This window comes from Hypomesus transpacificus, chromosome 9 (assembly GCF_021917145.1).
Source record: "Hypomesus transpacificus isolate Combined female chromosome 9, fHypTra1, whole genome shotgun sequence".
NCBI lineage: Eukaryota > Metazoa > Chordata > Actinopteri > Osmeriformes > Osmeridae > Hypomesus > Hypomesus transpacificus.
In genome coordinates this window covers 11,945,029-11,966,970 of record NC_061068.1, presented here as the reverse complement: position 1 = coordinate 11,966,970, position 21,942 = coordinate 11,945,029, and positions in this window count along the sequence as shown.

Here is a 21,942-nt window from a genome sequence, read left to right as displayed (position 1 = left end):
TGGTTGCTGTGACTCCTCAGAGAGACCAGGGCTCTGAGCTGGTTGCTGTGACTCCTCAGAGAGACCAGGGCTCTGAGCTGGTTGCTGTGACTCCTCCAGACACCAGGGCTCTGAGCTGGGCGCTGTGGGTTCGACCACTGTTACAGATGTGTTTTGGAAGCTATGGGAGATGTGGAGAGGCTTTGACACGCAATAGTCAGACAACCTGTGGCCAGACAGAGTCATTCAGAGAATGTCCCACCAAGCCTGTGCTACCACACACACCACACACACCACACACAGACACACACCCACACACACACACACACACACACACACACACACACACACACAGAGACAGACACACACACACATACACGCACCTCCCGTCCTCTCCTTAGCTAATCTATCACATTATAACATGTTAGATAACCCTGTTGTTTTCTCAGAATATCAACATGGCATGGGTGAATTATCTGCAATTTACTCTAAAACACATGCAAACATACACCACACACAGACCAGTTGGTTTGGGAATCTGCAATTTCAGGAATTCCAGGAAATTATGTGATAATTATATAGCTGGAGGTTTTGTTTTTGCCCCAAACCGTATCAAGCCAGCTTGCTGGATAAAAACAAGTAACTCTTAAGTAAAATAAGCCTTTGAATAAGAAACGATCGTTCATCTCCAACTGTCAAAACAACATCTGAACAACATCAGTTTAGCACCGCCAGCACTTGAAAAAAGATCACCTCTAGAATTCAGAGAATTTCAGTTTGGTTTAGAAGTTAGATGGTGTGGTTCCTATACAGATGGTTCACACCACTGATGTTAGTCAGCATGCCGGCCAGTAGATTTATCCCATATCTGTGTATCGATCACAAGGCAAAAGATTATCAGCACCAGCAATCCTTTTCCTCCACTTATTAAGAGCGGCCAGCACTAATTAAGGGTGGCCAGCAATCTGGTTTGCTGGATCGAGCTAAAGTCCATCACATCCTGAACATGTTGACTCTATGAGTTCAAGTGTTTAAATCAAGTGCAGTTGAAATATGAGTGTGCGTTATGCCAGGTGTCATTTGTTTTGCCTGTCTGGTAGAGACGGCTCACTGAGTAACACATCCTCACTGACGGCTGCAAACAGAAGCTATCACTTTACTGCACTTTCGTTCACTTATTCATGTAGTTAAAGTCCGAAGGCGTCTCATGTTTCTGTCCTGTCCTGTCGGTCTCTCAGCGCTGCTATGCTCACCGGTGGGCAGATTCAATCGGTCCCCTAGCAGCAGCACACACAGCCTGGTCCTCTTCCTCCTCTTCTTCGTCCTCCTCTTCCTCTTCCTGGTCCTCCTCTTCCTGGTCCTCCTCTTCCTGGTCCTCCTCTTCCTCTTCCAGGTCCTCTTCCTGGTCCTCTTCCTCCTCTTCCTGGTCCTCCTCTTCTTGGTCCTCCTCTTCCTGGTTCTCCTCTTCCTGGTCCTCCTCTTCCTCTTCCTGGTCCTCCTCAAGCCCCTTCAGCCTGGTGTCTGTCTAACTGGGCTGTATAATCTGAGGCTGGAGATTCAGAGTGTCTAACATCTGTGTCTAATATCTGGCCCACTAAGAAATAAGAGGGCTGTTTGTGTGTGCTTATCTTAAAAGACTGATCGAGAGCACAGTGACTACTCTCTGGTTGCCAGTGATAGGGATAGGACTAGCTGTGTGTGATAGTGAGTGAGTTGAAACAAGGTCACAAGTTACAATTCCATGAACCCATGGAAGAAAGAAGACCAAAGAACAACTCTCCACTTAAACAAGGTCCCAAAAGTCCCTGCCCCAAAAGCTGTGGTCACCTTGACTCAGTAGAATCAATATATTAACTCACCAAGCTGAAGCCTAAGGCCTTCTCTTAGGAAACTTAGGAAACCAGTACAGGTCCTCAGGCCTCACATCACCAGCCTGGTCCCCAAACCACCTCTACTGTGTCTAGTACATGAATGAGTACATGAATGTATGTTCCAGTAGCACATCAGGAAACTGCTGGTTCAGTTGGCCTTGTGAGAGCAGGGCTGTGTGAGTGTGTGCTGACAGGGCAGTGTATGTAAAAGTGTAACAGTACACCTGTTTATGTAAGCGTTAGTGTGAGCTTGGAGTGCCAGTGTGTTGTGAAAGAGCCCCGCAGCGGGCGACATGCTCGGTTTTCCCAGCGTATTACTAACCAGGGCCTTTGTAAAGCTTCACACCACGGCTGGAGGGCCACAAGGTACGAGGCTTCAGCACACCCATCCATCACCTGTTGACGACAACAGCAATAGCATCAATGACTTCCATAAAGCGCACTGTTTGCTCGTGTCAAAGAGGTCGTTTGGGATGATTCTGGTGTGATGAGTAGCCATGACTCTACCCAAATATCCTCTGGGATTTCAGGGAAATATGTAATTATTTGTATCCAGTTTAGACTATGCCATGAAACCATGTTGGCAGTGTCCAAAGTATTTTCACTGTATCTGATTCTTTGTCTGCGGTCGAGGTATCCGACTTTCTAAAAGTGTTTTTGTGGTGTTACGCTGTTAGGTTTAGAATTGCACTAAGGGTTAAGGTTAGGGGTTTGGGGTAGGGGTTTGGGTTTACCTCACTAGGATGGTAAAACAAACCAGTATGTGTGTGTGTGTGAAGGCCTGTCCTGTCAGAGCCTGGACTGGGAGATCAGAGTCAGTGTGTTAGTGTGAAACTGCTGATGGCTTCTCAGCTCACATTACTGCTCTCTGCTCACCCAGTCTGACTGTGTCTCAACCCTGAGAGAAAACCATTCTCTGGCATAAAGGCTGAATTGTGCTTCTCTGTTATATCACAGTCTCATAATATATGTGGATGTGCCCCCAGGCTCCAATCAGGCTGTCACACAACAGCACAGCCAGTCATAGAGGGAAAAGAGACCCTATTGGTTTCACGCAGGTATTGTCTAGCATGCGCATGAATTAGACATGAACTACTGTACACTGAACATGGCTCAGGGCTGCATACTTAGCAGGGACACTATCAGAGTCGAGCATCAGTTCTCTGTCTCCTTCCCTTCTCCCTCCTTTCTCTTTTTCCATCCTTCCCTCCTTCTCTCCCAGTCAGGTGTCACACCTGCTACCTCCCTTCCTCGCAACCTCCCTCCTTCTCTCCTTCCCTGGGTGTGTAGTATGGATCAGCAAACATTTTCCAGACCATGCCAAGCCACGGCCCATCGTTCACTACAGCAGAGAGAGAGAGAGAGAGAGAGAGAGAGAGAGGGAAAGAGAGAGAGAGAGGCTGTGTGTGTGTGTGTGTGTGAGAGAGTGTGTGTGTGTGTGTGTTTGTGTGTGAGAGAGTGTGTGTGTGTGTGTGTGTGTGTGAGAGAGAGTGTGTGTGTGTGTTTGTGTGTGTGTGTGAGAGAGTGTGTGTGTGTTGGCCTGTCCTGTACGAGGCTGGACGGGGAGATCATAGACAGCCATTTATTGGCTAGACAGTTCCACTCTAGAGTTCTGGCTCTAAATGTTTGGTGTATTCTTGGAACAAAACTGACCGCTGGTCTGCAACTGACCACTGTTGTGCTTTTTTTCCATGAAACACAATAACTCTGTTATGCAAGCTGTACATGATCCAATAGAGGTAAATAGACCGGACGGAGTCTTGAAATGAAATTCACAAGACAGGTTTATTGTCAACCCACATGTTTTGAACCAGGGACAAATTCTTAAAAGAAGCGTCAATGTTTCTCTGAAATCTCCTGTAAAAAGTATCATGCCATTACTTTGTGGGCCAAGTGCCACCAGAGCTCCCTGTCCTGAATCTGTCCTGAAGAGACAAGCAACAGGCAATGAATAGTATGATGGGGGATCAGGCATCAAGGTGTCTCAGTCTTCTGTTAGACTGTCAACATATTCTGTTAGAATGTTATGAAGGTGATCTCCTCCATGTTTTCTCCTCTAGTGAGTTTTTTCCCGGGAGTTTTTCCTTGTCTTCCTTGAGGGTTTAGGTTGGTTGAGGGGCAGTTCTATGGGCGTATGTGAAGCCCCCTGTGACATGCTTGCGAGTAAAAAGGGCTGAACAAATACATTTTTATTTGATTTGATCTAACAATGTCATTATGTTTTGCCTCCATACATGGTACTGCATTTAATAAAGCAATGCATGAAAAAATGAACAATACAAAAAAATCATGAAAGTCAATTGCACAATTGATAAAATCAAAGATGATGAAATAATATCTGGTATTTCAAATATTGCCTTTGTACAGTCAGAACTACAGTCCTGACCTTTGTCCCTTCATATCTGTATCATTTCAACTGATGCTGACGATTTCCATGAGACCAGTCTCCTGGGTTACGTTCCATGTTTTTGTTATGACCAGTGTGTTTTCTCTCTGAGGTTTCTCTCTGGCAGGCCTCGGTGGAGTATGGGACCCCGGGCCCCGTGTCCCCTGTCAGGCTGCATCGCATTACACCCCAACTCACCCTCGACCGCACTACACACACCAGCACAATACCCTACTGTAATGTCATAACAGGCTCTTTCCCTTTCATGCTGGTTTCTGTCTCTGCTGTGCAGTAGGGAGACAACTGCTGCGGGACTGACTCGACCCATACCTGGAGTAATACAAGCCGTCTTATCCTCACAGACAGGATTACACTGTAAAAGTCTCAGAATGTGTGTTCCCCCAGTTCTGGCACCAAGAGTGTCTGTTGTGGGCGCCTGTTTGAGTCTTGCTTCCTGTGTACGAGGATTCCTGAAGGGCCTCAAAACACTGGATGGGATTCGAGACGTGATGGAAACTCTCTCCAGTCTAGCTTGCACTGATCACAGCCTTGAAATCTATAAGGGATGTATAGGAGAGCAGAAAGAGAGAAGGGGGGGGAGAGCGAAAGAGAGAGAGATAATATTTTAACAGACCTGTATTATTCCCGTAAGGTGGCAAAGGATGGACAGCACATGGCCGGTAACAAAAGTTCACATTGAGCAAGTGAACACCCCCACCAAAACCAAACCTGAAAAAACGACTGAAAGATAAGAGAAGGAGAGAGGGGAGGGGAGGGAGGGGGGAGAGTGCAGTGTGTCAACAACCTGGCATTCATGATAAGAGACGTTCAATAAAGTTGGGCCGCTCCCTCTTCCTGTAACCTTCACAACAACACCAGTCCGCTCCTGAACACTGTCCACATCAAACGCTTTTCCTCTCCCGCTCCCCATCTAACACTCTCTTTTTCAGCTGTCTACAGTGTATCTTTTTCTCTCTCATTCTCTTTCACTTTTCTCTTTTCACTGCCATTCTCTCTGTCTCTCTGTGCCATTCTGTCTCTTTTTCTTTCTCTCTCATTATTCCAGGACAGCGGCCCTGGACTTGTGCTCTTCACCTCAGTTGACCCCATGCAGGTTTGTAAGTTTGTGTCTGTCTCAGGCCCCTCCTCCCCTCCCCCTTCTCCCCTCCCCCTCCGCCCTTCCTCGTCTGGATGTAAGGAGTACAGGTCCACCGACCTGTGGATAGACTGACGTTCACATGGTCCTGAACTATAAAGCACACATACTCATGCATACAAGCAATCGCAGCCGCACTCACAAACACTCACACACACCGCCCACACATGGCTATTAGTGACCATCCTTAGAGACAAGAGAACATGAGAACAGGCCAACTTACAGGATATGCTGTTGTCAGGTCTGGGACCCCTCTAACCCTGACTCTCTGGGGACAAAGCTAAGTTTAGCCACTTCTATACCAAGTACTCTCCAGAGCGCAAGTAACAGCAGCCTACATGCCATTCTCTTCTCTCTCTCTCTCTCTCTCTCTCTCTCTCTCTCTCTCTCTCTCTCTCTCTCTCTCTCTCTCTCTCTTTCTCTCTCTCTCTCTCTCTCTCTCTTTTTCACTCTCTCTCTCTCTCTCTTTCACACACAGTCACTCACTCACTCACTCACCCACTCACACAGAGGGGCTGCATAGCTAACCCAACAGGGTGAGATGGTTATGGGTTTTGACGTGGGTTCCGACCTCCCACTGATTGGGTCAGTCTGAGCTTGACTTGCTTGTTTGGCAGAGTGCTGGTCATTCATCTCCAACCCCCTCACTGGTTCCAAGCCCTTCAACTCACATCATGTCTGGAGGGGCCTGCAGAGGAGAGGACACTAGCCTGGAAGGGGGGGGGGGGGGGGGGGGCAGAGGGGGAGGGAGGAGGGAGAGCTCTGCAGGTGAGGGAGAAGGAGGGGGGCTCTGGAGGGGATGGAGGGATGAAGGGGGAGGAGAGGGACCTGGAGGGGAGGGAGGGCCCTAGAGGGACTTAGAGGGAGAAAGGAAGGAGGGATGGGAGGAGAGGAAGGGGAAGGGACAGGGGGAACCGTCCTGCAGAACCCCTGGAGGAGAGACGATGGGAAGTCAGGTTAATGAGGAACATCCCCGTTGGAGCGGGAATCAAAAAGTCATCCCTCTCCCTCACCTTCCCCCACATCACCCCACCTAGCTCATTTCCTCTCCCCATGCCTCGCTTTGACTGAACTCACAATGCATAACTGGAAAACAAGTCTGGATTTATGGCACTGTCTGCAAGACTTCCTGGCATTCTAGGTAATCGAAAACATAAGACCTTCTGTTGTTGTTGTTGTTGTCGAGGTTGGATCTCTCCTCTGGCAGCCAGTGTCTGTGTGAATGCAGAGGTGGGATTCCAGAACACCAGGGTGTGGAGAGGGAGGCCCAGCCACAGCAACAAGCCCTTACACTCCTGCCCCCTCTTACATGCTCAGGACTTTGTGTTCACGAATGTCAGAACAAGACAAGGAATAAACGATCCAAAACCTGTGGGTGTGTGCGTGTGTGTGTGAAAGTGGAGGGAGTGTGTGTTTTAACCGCTACAATAACAAGGCTGTATCCATGGCGACTTCAGTTGAGTCAGCAGATCCAAAGAAAGACGTGTTCTCCATGACAGTCATGTGACCATCACGAGGGGTCGGGACAAATGCACCATCTAGGTACATTGGGACAATGCTCCTGCTAAGGTTTCCTGGAAAACCCTATTGCGAGTATCACGGATAAGGGCTTTAAAGGGACAGTGCACTGGTTGTGACACTTAACTAGGTTTGAAGCTACTGTAGGTGATCCCTGTTCTCTGAGCAACTGGAGGTGGAGGGGCTCCTCCAAGACAGGCCCGATCAGACCCAGCACACACTCACCGTAGCTGGCCTCACTGCCACTTCCAAGGCCCCTCAATCTTCTGGTACAAATGAACCAGAACAGATGATGGTGAAGTCACTTGAAATGAGCTTTTAGATTGTCAGTGACAAGGGGATGTTTTTTTCAGACTGTGTCCAACAGTCAAATCTGATCCAAGTGAATATGTTTCGCTCCAGCAAGTCCATGCACATCCTCTGTGATCTCTGTTCTTTATTTAAGACATCCAGGCATCCTGTCACACCCTCTGTCCTGCCCCCCCATCCCACTGCTGCCCTCACGACCCCCCCCCCTCCCCCCGTCTCCCCTCCACACACTCCCATGCCCCCCCCTCGTCTGGAGTTGCTGAGAAGAATCTGGGTGTCGGAGCCGCTCAGCCTTCCTGCGTGGACGGACAGATGGTGAGACTGGGAAGGACAGGAAGGGAGATCCTGACGCCTGTGCCGTATATCTGACAGACGCAAAGGGTATAACTGTGTGTGTGTGTGTGTGTCTATGTGTGTCTATGTGTGTGTGTCTGTGCAGGTCTGTGTGGGAGACAGCATCAACAACAAGGACGTTGAGGGTGATTGGTGAGTGTGAGGAGACACGGCAGCAGGAAAGGTCTGGGGGTGAGAGCGTGTGGTCAGACAGCACACAGGCTGCCAGGCAGGACAGTTACAGACAGCAGGCAGCACACCACTGCCCTCAAATCAGGCTGGAGGACTACAAGGAAAAGTAGCACCAGCTAACAGTAGTCAAGAGGGTTAGCTCTAGTCCAAGAAGGTAGCTATTAGTCCAAGAGGGTAGCTATTAGTCCAAGAAGGTAGCTATTAGTCCAAGAGGGTAGCTAGTCCCCGGCCTATAGATATTCCTAAGGGCTATCTATAGTCAAGTGGGCTAGCTATAGTCAAGAGGGCTAGCTGTAGTCCAAGAGTCAAGTCATAGTCCAAGAGTAGAGATATAGTCCAGGACCATATCATTTGCCCCGACGTAGTTCATTCACCAGCAGCTTACATTGTGGTCTGTAAAAGTCCGAAAACCACGAGATCTTATCAGCTACTACAGCAAGTACAAATACCATATAAGGCTTTAATAGCAGGACAGACGTACCCAGAACAAGAATGTGTTAGGCTGAGGACGTGGGTGCTTGTGTTCTAACCCTGTACTGATATGCTAGTAGCGCAGAAGCCAGCCTTACAACCCAGCAGCAGATAAGTGGGTGAGCACAGACATCTTAGACTCTAGGTCGGTTATCTGTGGCAGCACCACACAGGTCACATGACCAATGGTCCCATGAGTGACCACATTTACTGTTAAAGAAGCAAACAGCAGATGATAAAAGTCCCCATGCTACTCTAGACATGAGGTTAGCTTCTTTAGTTAGCCCAACACTTAACCTCTGACCAAGCCACCGGGCGCAAGTCTGAGTCACTCTGTCCTGCTGGTGGACTGACATGAACTTGAGAACGTTTCTTCTGAACCTGAATGTCTGAATTTGAAACTCTGTCACAGTGTTTCCTGTTTGGACTTGTGTGTTTGACGTGGAGGTGTTCCCTGGCTAACGTCTCCAGATAATCAGGGCAGACATGCCAAGTGGGTTAGCACCTTAACACCTTCCTCTGATGGGAAACGGGTTAGTCATTATTGCCATCAGATTAGATAGGAATGTGTTTACGGCAAAAGCGTGCGCGTGTGTGCATGTGTGTGTGTTATAGAGTGAGAGAGAGAGAGAGAGAGAGAGAGAGAGGGAGAGAGAGAGAGAGTGGTGGGAGAGTGAGATAATGGGAGGGTTCTGTGGCTGCTCTGCGCTTCAAGGAATATTTTCGGGTGCCCCTTCATGGTCTAGAAGTTTTCCGCAGCACAAATTACAGGTTCAGAAGCGCGTCTTCCGTGGAGACGAAGATGTAGGTGAGGCGTCTGCTATGTTTACGACACAGATATGAGCTTCAAGCAGGCCAGGGACTCTGCAGAGGCCTCAGCACATGGACGTGTGTGGCCGCTGGTGGTAGGAGAGCAGAGGGGGGGGGGGGGTGTCGGTCTGCTCTGCTGTGACACACCTCCCCAGTGACTGAACCACACTGAATGCCACCTTGCCATTTGTGCATTGTCCGTGCTCAATGGGAAAGTCTGGCCTGGCTGTTGACACATTGCCAGAGCGTCACCTCATTAGAGAAATTGGACGTTTATACGGGGTGAAGGACAAAAGCTTCAGGTGTCTGGGTGTCACCTTGTTGGGCCTGTGGAGGACAATTATCTTTACGACCCTGTCTCTGCACCTCTGTCTGTCTGTCTGCCGGTCTAGCTATACTTGTCTCTGAGATCCTAATGTTTTCATCACAGCATAACTGACCCTCCCTCTGCCTGATAGCAAGTCATTTGTTGAACTACTGGGAAAACCACAGTAATTATAGTAGAATTGTAACTAGGTGGGTTTGAAAATGTGTGTGTGTACGAGTGTGTGTGTGTCTGTGTGTGTGTGTGTGTGTACGTGTGTGCGTGTGTGTGTGCGTGTGTGTGTGTGTGTGTGCACGTGTGTGTGCGTGTGTACATGTGTGTGTGTGTACATGTGTGTGTGCATGTGTGTGTGTGTGCGCATGTGTGTACGTGTGTACGTGTGCGTCAGTGTCTTGGCAATGATCCTGTGGGCTTGTGCAAGTTGTAAAAAACGTTTTTAAGAGTATTTGGTCAGGTTTTGGTGGCCATGTTCCCATGCTGTTACGTCAGATGCTACAATGAAGCGTTGGTCTGTAAAAGGTCACACAGCCTCTGGGCCTACATGTACACACACATCCCAGGTGACACGCCATCCCGCTCACAAGACATCGGAAACAAAGGGCGGGCATTTTGTTCATAGTTCCTGTTTATGAGCTCCATCATCATTAAGACAAACTACACAAATTAAACATCAAGGAGGATGTGGGAAGGATTTCAGAGGTTGTCGCAATGTTTAAACGAAATACCTGTTGTGAAACTGTGATCATACTGACGTCTTAACGTATGAGACAGATTCACTCACGCTACGTTTCTCATGGCTGTGCAGTCAAGACTCATCCAGATCCCAATCACACAAAACACAGAAGTACTAGGCCCCATGCAATGTAGTATGTCAGTAGAGACGCATACATACACGCATACTCCCAGTATTGTCATGACAACAGCAAACAGTGATGGGTGTAGCACGTAACGGTTGCACATTAACAAACACATGCATTCGGTTTTATAATCACAATACACATGGACAACACCCACCCACCTACACACACACACCTTGTTCTGTAGCTGGGTTAGAACAGAAGGTTCTGTGTGTGTGTGTGTGTATATGGTGGTAACACATACAGAACCGTAGTCCCACACAGAGGCTCAGCTTTCCTTTGACCACATCCTTGCATGTTCGCTTACGTTAGGATGGAGCCCGTTCATTACGTAACACTTCTCCAGTCAGTTTGCACGTGTGCTCCCACAATGCATAGCTCTGTCTCCTCCAGTCAGCTCGTCTCAGATCTGCGGGATGCTCCGCGTAGGTCATAATGGTTATGATCATCCACGCTGTCATCGTTATCTTGTATCAACCTCAAAAATGTGATTGATGATGACACGCTACAGGATCGCTCAAGGGATGTTTCTTCAAAGAACCATTTCCAGTTGTCATAACTCTCCTTCTTCTTTTCCTACTCTCTCTCTCTCTCTCTCTCTCTCTCTCACACATATATATATCTTTCTCTCTATCTCCTCTCTTTTTCTCTCCTCTATTTCCCTAATTCCCTTCTTCCTTCCTTACCTCTCTCTCTTTCTTTCCATCCCTGTCTTGTTTTGAGAAACAGGTAAATAGATGGAAACAGATCACACATCAAGATATTGTGTCATGGAACCACCTTTAATGAGGGGGCATCAGATTGTGCTGTTGACAGGTAAATATCAGGGCATGTGAGATCAAACTGTCATGCTTACATGCTTTGACATCTGATGTCTGTTTCTTGACCTGAAGGATAGTTTATACCCACACACACTTGTGCACTCTCAAACGTTCACACACACACATTTAGTCATGCGCACACACCTTCTCATGCACACGCTCTTGTACAAATGGGTGTGTCTGTGTCCTGCCCTTGACCGTGACTTCACAGGTCATTTACATCGAGGCCACTTATCAGCCATTTGTCTTACCCTAACCCTTTTATCTGATATATAAAACTGTCACAGGTGGGGGCGCTGGTGCCTCCACTTAGTCTACTCTTACTCTGAGGAGCAAAACGTATCTCCCACTCAAAAGATGCCAAAACTCGTAGAATCGAGGTATAAAATGTATTAGATTTATTGGTAAAAAGAAATAAAAAAGAAAAGGAAGTCCTTGTTGTTGATCGCCTCAAGAGGCTCTGGCAGGAGATAAGGTAGCCTGGTTCCTCTGGTGGCCGCTGATACTGGCCTCCTCCAGCAGGGGGAAGGGGGGTTATCCGGAGACTGCTGGAATAGTCCGATTGATTATTCTGCGCACACTGGACGTAATCCTATCGCCCACCCGGGACTGCAGGGTGCTCCAACTAGTGCATGAACGGCAAAATCTGTAAAACAGTGGAACATGGGCACACCACACATCAAACTCACGTGTGCAAGCGTAACACAACTGTGGATAAAACCTCAAACTCAGGTGTATCAATAGGCCGAGCAGTCCGGGCAGCACGTTCCACAAGCTTGACTGCGTAGAATTCACGGTACTCAGCTTCGGCGAAAGTCCGTGTCCGTGCGCACTGTGTTGCAGTCCCTTGCTCCCCCAGTCCTCTCTCTCTGCTTCCAGTCCTCTCTCTCTGCTTCCAGTCCTCTCTCTCTGCTTCCAGTCCTCTCTCTCTGCTTCCAGTCCTCTCTCTCTGCTTCCAGTCCTTCTCTCCGCTTCCAGTCCTCTCTCCGCCTCCAGTTTCAGTTCTCCTTCCAGTCCCAACGCCCTTTGATTGACGGTGATCTGAGTTTAAAAACCCTCCCAATCCCCCGGTTAATTGCGACCAGCTGGGTGCTTCCCTGCTGCACACCTGCAGCTAGTTGGTTTAATACGGTACTGAATATGGTCCTCGTGACAAAACCCTTTATAGGATCACCTGATTGTTTGCCACTTGCATCGTTAAAGCTAACCCAAATCCAACTGTTACTTTGATGCAATTTAGTTTTGTGCTGTTGAAAAAACATTGCCCAGGTTACTTAACCCAGGACAAAGGCCTTCCCAACAGAGACACTCCATGGATATTTCGTTCAATCTAGGTTTTGATCTGTGCCTGCTGAACCTCATGGTGTGTGCATGTGGACCACAATATTTACAGATCAAATTTGACTGTGAGATAGCAGTGTGTGTGATGTGTGCTGGTCTTCCTGATTATAGTCAAGCCTGCTGTTCATAAACACTCCCAGAGATGGCGTTGGAGCCTGAGGGAGTCTGACCTATGGTGACCCCCCAGCACAATGGTCCCCTCCACCTGTCAGCATGCATCTACAATAGGAAACCAACTGAAACAGCCGTGTAGGTTTCAGACACCCACTCGGTCATACCAAATCGCGTATGTTCAGAAAACGTTGTAACCTCGCCCACTCCTCTGTGTGTAGATGTGTGTGTGTGTGTGGGGGGGGTGTGGAATGGTGTGTGTGTGTGTGTGTGTCGGGGCTTACCCTGGCATGTAGCAGCATTCTGGTCTCTATATAGATCTGCCTGTAGGAACACACACTGGGGCAAGCATGGCAAACATGTCGTCTCAATGACAAACGGATCTGTCTGCTCAGGGTCACCCTCTGTCTCTCTCCTCCTCACTTCTATCCCACTTTGTATGTATCTCTCTCGCTCTTTCACTCTGTGCCCCTCTTTTTCTTTCTCTGAACTGGTTTGGAAACAATATTTATTTGGTTGCCTTGTTCTTGGAGGTAGACAACCTAGTGTTCTAGCAGCATTGTCGGCAGCTTGGGCAGTCTAACAGCTCTAATGTTGTTCACCACGCATTCATTAGCTGGCTACTGTAATCAAGATGTTATTATGGCACTTTAACAACTGTTGTTGTTTTTCAGAAATGGAGATGTTATGGTTACACTTGTTTTGTCGGATGTTTTGTGTTCATCATGCCTGGCAGCTGATATGTGGCTATTAGTAAATACGGAATGTTGCATGACTCTAGCCACCAAAATCCTGTAGACCTTCACACTTTTGATCTTTTGCTACCGTAGAGTTTCTATGTGCACTTTGTGTTTGTCCTTTTGGATAAAAGTGGCTGCTTCATGAAGAAAATGTAATGGTAGAGTGAAAGTGGTTCAATTCCCCCTTGGACAGCTATTGAGGAACCAGCAGTTATGAATCAGTTTCAACAATCTTTATTCCTCCCTCTCCCTCACCTTTCTCTGACCCCAGACAATCTCCTCTTCCATCTCTGGGTTCACTTTCCCTTCCCTGATGAAGATATCTCTCAATATGGAATATGAAAAACTGGGGTTGATCCACAACCTGGAAATAAAAGACAGATAACTAACCTCACAGGAACAGCGAGCGTCTCAAGGGAATCTTAGATAGCGTGTTTGATGTCAGTATCATGGATTCTTCTTTTAAGTCATCCTTTGGCCCTCGCCGCTGATTAGACGATCTACCACCCTGTGCCTGGGTCTACCCCCCTGTACCTGGGTCTACCACCCTGTACCTGGGTCTACCCCCCTGTACCTGGGTCTACCACCCTGTACCTGGGTCTACCCCCCTGTACCTGGGTCTACCCCCCTGTACCTGGGTCTACCACCCTGTGCCTAGGTCTACCACCCTGTACCTGGGTCTACCACCCTGTACCTGGGTCTACCCCCCTGTACCTGGGTCTACCACTCTGGGCCTGTGTCTACCACCCTGTGCCTAGGTCTACCACCCTGTACCTAGGTCTACCACCCTGTACCTGGGTCTACCACCCTGTACCTGGGTCTCATCCGATGCTTTCTGATAGAGACGAACAGGACAGCTTGCTGTAAAAGCAATCTAGGTCACATAACCATATCTAGTGTGGGTGGAATATGAAAAATGGGGCAAATAATTACTCATGAAATATACTGCAGGGTTAAATGTGTGTGTGTGTGTGTACGCAGGAAGATACACGAGGCTGACGGTTGATAGTTGTTTATCCATGAAGTTGGAAACCTGAGATGCTGGCTGTGCCTGTGAGGTTATTTATCTGTTTTTTTCCAGGTTGTCGACCAATTCCAGTTTTACATGTTTAATCTTTTGAGAGATATCTTCATCAGGGAAAGGAAGATGAATGGGCCTAGAGCCCAGTGCTGCCTCCCACATCTCCCACCTGGGGAGGGGGGGGGGGTGGTAGTGTGGGCGGGGGAGGGGGGGGGGTAAGATGGGGGTGGTGGGGGGTGGGGAGGGTGCCACACATGTCCCCAGGAAGGAAGTGAGTCGGTGATCACCTGGAGAGCTCCCAATCGATCGCTGTTGGCCCAGTTCCACGTGTCTAGGGCTGAGTACAGGAACTGACAGCAGAAGGGAGAGATACGCAACAACCATCCTTGCTCCCTTTAATAGCATGTTAGGGACACACATGTAAACATCCTTACCAGTTTACAGTATAAACTGGAAACACATCACGAAGACCCGCACGCAGCATCGGTTAACTTTGCATGCTGCTTAAATGGGACTATTCATTCCTACAGTTCAGAAACGAAAACCTCAAGATGTTTCTCTGGGCATGTTAAACATGATCTGCATTGTTATGGTTTTACATTCAGGCAGTGCAGCTGTGAGTGTGTCTTTAAGAGCCGAGACTGAAGATTTCCTGGAACACCACTATAGAACACATTAGGAAGCCTTATTGGCTTTGTCTATTGGCACCAGGAGATAGAAGAGTGGATCCTACTTCCACTGGTTCAATACAGATGCTGAGGGAAACGTGTGCCCTGTCTCACAGTGAGAACTGACAAACTAGCACGGCACTCGAGCTGCACGCCATGTCATCAGCTGACGTCACCCATCCGATCAGCTGCAGGTGTGCTGATTGAAGGTCTGGGCTTCCCCTATTTTGGGAGTTTTTCTTCAGTCGCTTTGGGACATTTTTCTGATCACAATCGAAATTCTCAAAACTATTTGTTCAACCTCCGCATCACCTAGTCTCAAATCGTAAAAATCTATTTATTTTTCTTTTGAACACATTTTCAATCCCTAGGTACGTTCGTGCAAATGAGTGTGTATAATTGTATGCCGTTTCACACATTATCAATTGGTTGAGTCATGTTGATCAAAATATGTTGGTTCTCTGTTCTCCTCCAAAACATGTGGGCTTTACCTCATTGCAGAAGTCATTACGTGCAAAACGGTTGAGCCAACAGCATAAACAGTTATTCCTAAGAGATGATTCCTATGTTTACATTTTAAATATTCTTTTCCTATGCAGTGCTGTATAACGGTTTTGTATTTTTCTGTATATCAATAACATGCTCTGTCGACAAATTACAGTACAAACAATAAATGTGAATCCTGTCAATCAATCTCCCACATACAGTGAGCAATTTCATATTTTGTTCTTTTTAAATTGATACGCGCCCTACATAAAGACTGCAACCTTGGGCATTTTCAATACTGTAATTGTCATAAAAACCGTAGCCATAGAAACTACTTACACAACAGTGTCAAGTTGACAACATGGCTAAGCATTTTGAATGTCTTGTTTGTGAACAATGAAACAAGGGCTTTTCATTCTGATGGCACAGATGTGTTCATTGACATGTATGCCCTTTGAAAGATGGGGTAAGAATCTTGACAACATTTTCAGGCTTTTGTTAGTAATCCATTGTGTGTTGCAGTTTGTATGACTTGTTTCGAGAAATGCACTTACTGCTTGGCAAATGTTTAGAACGATTTGAGATATGTACCAAAGCGACTGATCAGGACACACATGCTAACTCATTGTGCGTTATGTAGGCTACCTGTAAACCTCCATACCTTATACAGGATGCTGTTATTGCTCTGTGAAACCTTTTGACTTTATACTATAGATCTATACATTGAGTTTGATTCAATTTCCTCTCCCCGGGGAGATTGATACATCCCATGCTCCATGCCTTGTTATTGTACAGTACGTACTTGTGTTACTGTTGCTGCTCCAAGGTAAGACGTTTTCCCCCTTCGGTAAAACCACTCTGCTAAAGACAAATCCATTTCCATTGCGAGAAATGATCAAATCAGTATGTGAGTGTCTTGACTGAACTGACCCTGTGTAGATCTCTGAGGTTCTGGACCATGACTTGTTGTTGATATAAAGGGGGGGGGGGGGCGGGGGGGGGGGGGGAAGGTGAGGGTTACTTTTAGTCATTTAGCAGATGCTCTTATCCAGAGCGACTTACAGTAAGTACAGGGACATTTACCCCGAGGAAAGTAGGGTGAAGTGCCTTGCCCAAGGACACAACATCATTTGGCACTGCCGGGAATCGCCCCGACTCCTTAACCGCTCAGCCACCTGACTCCTGGTTGGGAAGGGTGGGGTTGAGGGGAGAGGTGGTTGGGGATGGGAGGTCAAGGGAAAGGAGGGGTAAGGAGGGGGAGGGATAGAGAAGAGGGCGAGGGTGAGGGTGAGAGACCTCGACCCCTCTCTGTGGGTAAGGCGCCATGGCGACCTCACTGGAATGTTGACCTGGAAATATTTGACGTCCTGATCTGACGTTTTTTTTAAGGAGAAAAAAATGACTTGGAGCAATTACTGCTTGCTGTGTAGGGGGCTGGCGGGCTCAGGGGATCATTCTTGGTTAAGGAGACACTAATAGGCCTGTTAATTCTTCTGCTGAATGAAAAGAAGTGCGTTGAGCAACAGGGGGAGAATTACACAACTACGGTGTTGCTGACGATCAATGCTGGGTATTAGCTGAGTGAGATAAGCTTTGTGGGACCGAAAACAGAGCTTGGCAAAGATCAGATGGAAAAACTGCAATTTAGAAAATAAGTCTTTAAATCTCATGAAGTAGATTATATATTTCCAGCTGTTAAACAAAGGAGGGATAAACTGTTGAACCTATTCTTCAATGTGCTTTCCAAGGTTAACAGTGGTACTGGCAGGTTAACATAAAACGTCTGAACCAATGACAGACTGCACCAGTCATTAACCAGGACTGGGTGCACAGTGGGGAAGAGACAGAGAGAGGGAGAGACAGAGAGCGAGACAGAGAGAGAGACAGGTGGATTTACTTTCTTTAAGAAGCTTTAGAGATTTCACCTCTACACAAAGACACGTCAGGAGGCCAGCAGACACACAGGCCTGTATTAACCTCTTCTCCTTTCGGTCTCTCCTTTTCGTGTCTCCATCTCATTCCTCCTCTTCTCTTCTGCCCTCCCATGAACCTTTCTTGCCCCATAATTTCCTCTTTCTCCTCTTCTCTTTCCTCCTCTCCTTGCCTTCATTCGTTCCCATCCATCCGCCTCCATGCCCCCCCCTTCTTTTCCACCCCTTCGCTCTTCTCTGCCCCCCCCGCCATCTTCTCTCATCCACCTCTTTCCTACCGTCCTTACCCCTCCCAGGTGTTCCAGGTCTGTATGTCCACCAATCACAGTTACTCTATGTTGTTTTCGGCCTCCTGTTTATGGGGAAGTGCATTTATTGCGGCGTAATCCAGTAGCAGGGCAGTCAGATGACGAGGAGCTCAGCCTTGCTAATATGGGATTAAACCAACATGCTCACGTAGGCCTCCGAGGGCACTGGGGGTGGGAAGAGATAGGGAGAGAGACAGAGGGGGAGAGAGAGAGAGAGAGAGAGACAGAGAGAGAGAGAGAGAGAGAGAGAGAGAGAGAGAGAGAGAGAGAGAGAGAGAGAGAGAGAGAGGGGGGGGGGGGGGGGGGGGGGGGGGGGGGGGAGAAAACAGACATGCAGAGGGGGGGGGGGGGTCACTTGCTGTGTCACCATTACCCCCTGAGAGCCTCTTCCCAGTCAGCAAGGATTATGACTGCATGTAAACAGAAGATCTAGGATAAAGCTCAAGCCACACATACATGCCATAGGTTTAGAGGCTACATAGTCATCTTCACTGCTTGACAAAAACCCAGTTTGTTCACTATCTAATGACAAACATCAACTTAGAAATTGAAGTACAACACGCAAGCCTAATCGCCTAGTTGATTGTGTTGATGTGTCAGCCATGTTTTAAGCCCCAACGACAGAGCCACGCTCACTTTGAATGACTGTTTTTCTATATTTAGAATCTTTGGTGACACATGAACTGTTTTTGCAGATTCTGTCTTTCTACAGTATCTCTGTGACAGGAAGTCTTTAACCATCTCTTGTGATTTCCTGTCACAAGAGTCCCATGTTGCCTCTCTGACAGCTGAAATCAAAAGGTGTTTTGTGTCACCCTTGTTTGGTTCCAGTTCTCTGGATGCTGTTACACCTTTTCAGGAACAGATGCGTATCTAGGGATTTTAGAAGGAAGTCAGAGAGGAGACAGGCGTTACTAACTGCACTGTGCTCTGGCTGGCTCTGTAAGGATTAGAGGGGTTGAGTGAGAGGCAGCTGACGAACAACTTCCTTATTTAACTTCCTCCGCTCAGACCGTGGAAAACTACTGCAACTCTCAACCAATCAGAAGCCCCAGACAAACTCCTATCAAACTGAGTGCTATAGAAAGAAGAAAATCGTCCACTGTTTAAAAACACTGTGGCACAAAAACACAACTGTAAAGCGATAAGACAACAGTTTATAACCCTAGTCATATGGACGCATAAAAAGATAAAGCACAGTATTCTGTGTGAATTGGTGTACATTTCCCCTTTAAAGCTATCTAACAAGAAATTGTTTGCTATGTATTAATCTATAACTCATGACCTCAAAGATATGCTCCATCTGTCACACCCTAGAGAGACAATCACACTGTATGATGGAGGAGGCTGTGATCAGTACAGCTGCAACATTTGGATGATGCAAAGGCCTGTTAGGTAAAATCATGAACCACACCGTGCATTACAAACAAATCCAGGAGGGAGACATCAACAGAGATTAAGTCTTACATAACTACCCAGCATATAAAACAATGACCTGTCAGTCTAGAACCCAGAATAATATAACCCTAGATACAGCCGAGAGAGAGAGAGGGAGAGAGAGAGAGTTGCCTTGTGAGCCACACCATTGTATGACTTATGTTTGAAAAAATGTTGACAAGACTCAAACTCAAAGTAACGAAAGGCAGAAGTGTAAAACCAGGAAGTTGCTAAATAGCTTCTGTGGGAAGTCTGCCGGCAGACGCAGACACCAGAAAAGAACAACATGCACAATACAAACACGTTTCATGAACCAGAAGGGCTCTGTGGATGTGGATGTGCCAGATGTAAAGCCACCTCTGTCCAACCTGGACCAGACAGTAGACTGTGAATCTCAGGTCCCCAGGCTGTTTGAAAAAGATAGACATGGTGTTTTCTCATACATTGTAACAGATCAGTGATTCTTTCCTCTCCTTTTTACTTTGTAATCCTCTCTAACATGGCAACACTTTGATTGAGGAGAGATTTAAATCCAATATTCAAAATTCCACCCTAACTCCCTTCACATGGAGCAAGTTGGCCATGGCAAGTCTACAGAAATTTGCATGTGGTGCATGCATATTCAGATCAACTGCAAATAACAAGTTTTGTTCTTGCAGTTGCCTGGTGCTGATAAAGCTCAGTTTGGAAGCCCGTGTGTGTCAGATATAGCCTACTGCGTGACTTGGTGTACAGTCCAATAGGCTAAGCTTTAGGATAGGACAGCAAGAAATGACTCATCACTATCTGGTTGTATTTATGTCAGATTTTGACAAGATGGGTAGGAATGATGGATATTGGCATCTAAATACAAGAGCGTACGCTACATTAATTAAGAATTTAAGAAAAAGAAGAAATATAATTGTAAAGAAATGTTGTCATCAGTTAGGATTTATGATACAGAGTGATGATAAACTAACACAGAATATAACGTAAGTTGTAGTTTTGATATGTAGAGTAGTAAGAGAGAAAACAAAGAGAAATAGAGCTCTTGGTGTATGTTTCATTTATTGTGTCTGTGTGTCCTACATGTAAGACCTAGTGTCCTGCATGTAAGACCTACAGTGTCCTGCATGTAAGACCTAGAGTGTCCTACATGTAAGGCCTAGTGTCCTGCATGTAAGACCTAGCGTGTCCTACATGTAAGACCTAGAGTGTCCTACATGTAAGGCCTAGAGTGTCCTACATGTAAGGCCTAGAGTGTCCTACATGTAAGGCCTAGAGTGTCCTACATGTAAGACCTAGAGTGTCCTACATGTAAGACCTACAGTGTCCTACATGTAAGACCTACAGTGTCCTACATGTAAGGCCTAGCGTGTCCTACATGTAAGGCCTAGAGTGTCCTACATGTAAGGCCTAGCGTGTCCTACATGTAAGACCTACAGTGTCCTACATGTAAGGCCTAGCGTGTCCTACATGTAAGGCCTAGCGTGTCCTACATGTAAGACCTAGAGTGTCCTACATGTAAGGCCTAGAGTGTCCTACATGTAAGGCCTAGAGTGTCCTACATGTAAGGCCTAGAGTGTCCTACATGTAAGACCTAGAGTGTCCTACATGTAAGACCTACAGTGTCCTACATGTAAGACCTACAGTGTCCTACATGTAAGGCCTAGCGTGTCCTACATGTAAGGCCTAGAGTGTCCTACATGTAAGGCCTAGCGTGTCCTACATGTAAGACCTACAGTGTCCTACATGTAAGGCCTAGCGTGTCCTACATGTAAGGCCTAGCGTGTCCTACATGTAAGACCTAGTGTCCTGCATGTAAGACCTAGTGTCCTGCATGTAAGACCTAGTGTCCTGCATGTAAGACCTAGAGTGTCCTACATGTAAGACCTAGTGTCCTGCATGTAAGACCTAGTGTCCTGCATGTAAGACCTAGAGTGTCCTACATGTAAGACCTAGCGTGTCCTACATGTAAGGCCTAGAATGTCCTACATGTAAGGCCTAGCGTGTCCTACATGTAAGACCTACAGTGTCCTACATGTAAGGCCTAGCGTGTCCTACATGTAAGACCTAGAGTGTCCTACATGTAAGACCTACAGTGTCCTACATGTAAGACCTAGAGTGTCCTACATGTAAGACCTAGTGTCCTGCATGTAAGGCCTAGAGTGTCCTACATGTAAGACCTAGTGTCCTGCATGTAAGGCCTAGAGTGAGGCTCCGGAGGCTCAATTAAGACACATGAAAGGCCCAGAGGGAGGCTCTGAGTGATCAGTCAAGAAAAAGTTCAACTCTGGGTGTACTTGTTGTAATAAGATATGGAGTGGGTTAGGGAGGATATTTGAGACTAGAGAGTCTCTTTAGGGTGTAGTAGGTAAACTTGGAAAAGTCCCCTAAAACTTTGCAGGATCAGCAGAATTTGAGAAGACTAAATGAGGACCAAGAGAACATGGATTCATAACTGATAATAGACCAATAGGATTTTGTAAATGTTCAGAGGTGGAGATTTGTTGGTTATAAAAACTGTAACACAGACAAAGGAATTCAGATTGTTCCCTGGAACTTTCTCGTTGTTTAGTATGGTGTATTGAGCTGAATTAAAATTATACTTGCATCAAGCCATTCACTGGTTTCCGTGCTGTTTGTGTCGAAAGTTGATTTTTGGACTTTTTGTAAGTCGTGAAAAATAAGTTGTGAAAATGTTGTGAAAAAATACACAAGATCTTACTAATAGCTAGAGCAGTGCTACACCCTTCCTTCAATGATCGTTGTGAACTTTAGAAAAACTAAGGCAGTGCCCCTTGGCAGCAAATGCCAGCACAGTGCCCTTTGGTGGGAAACATGTTTTTATTTATTTACTACAAACTGATCATCAAAACAACGTCACACTCT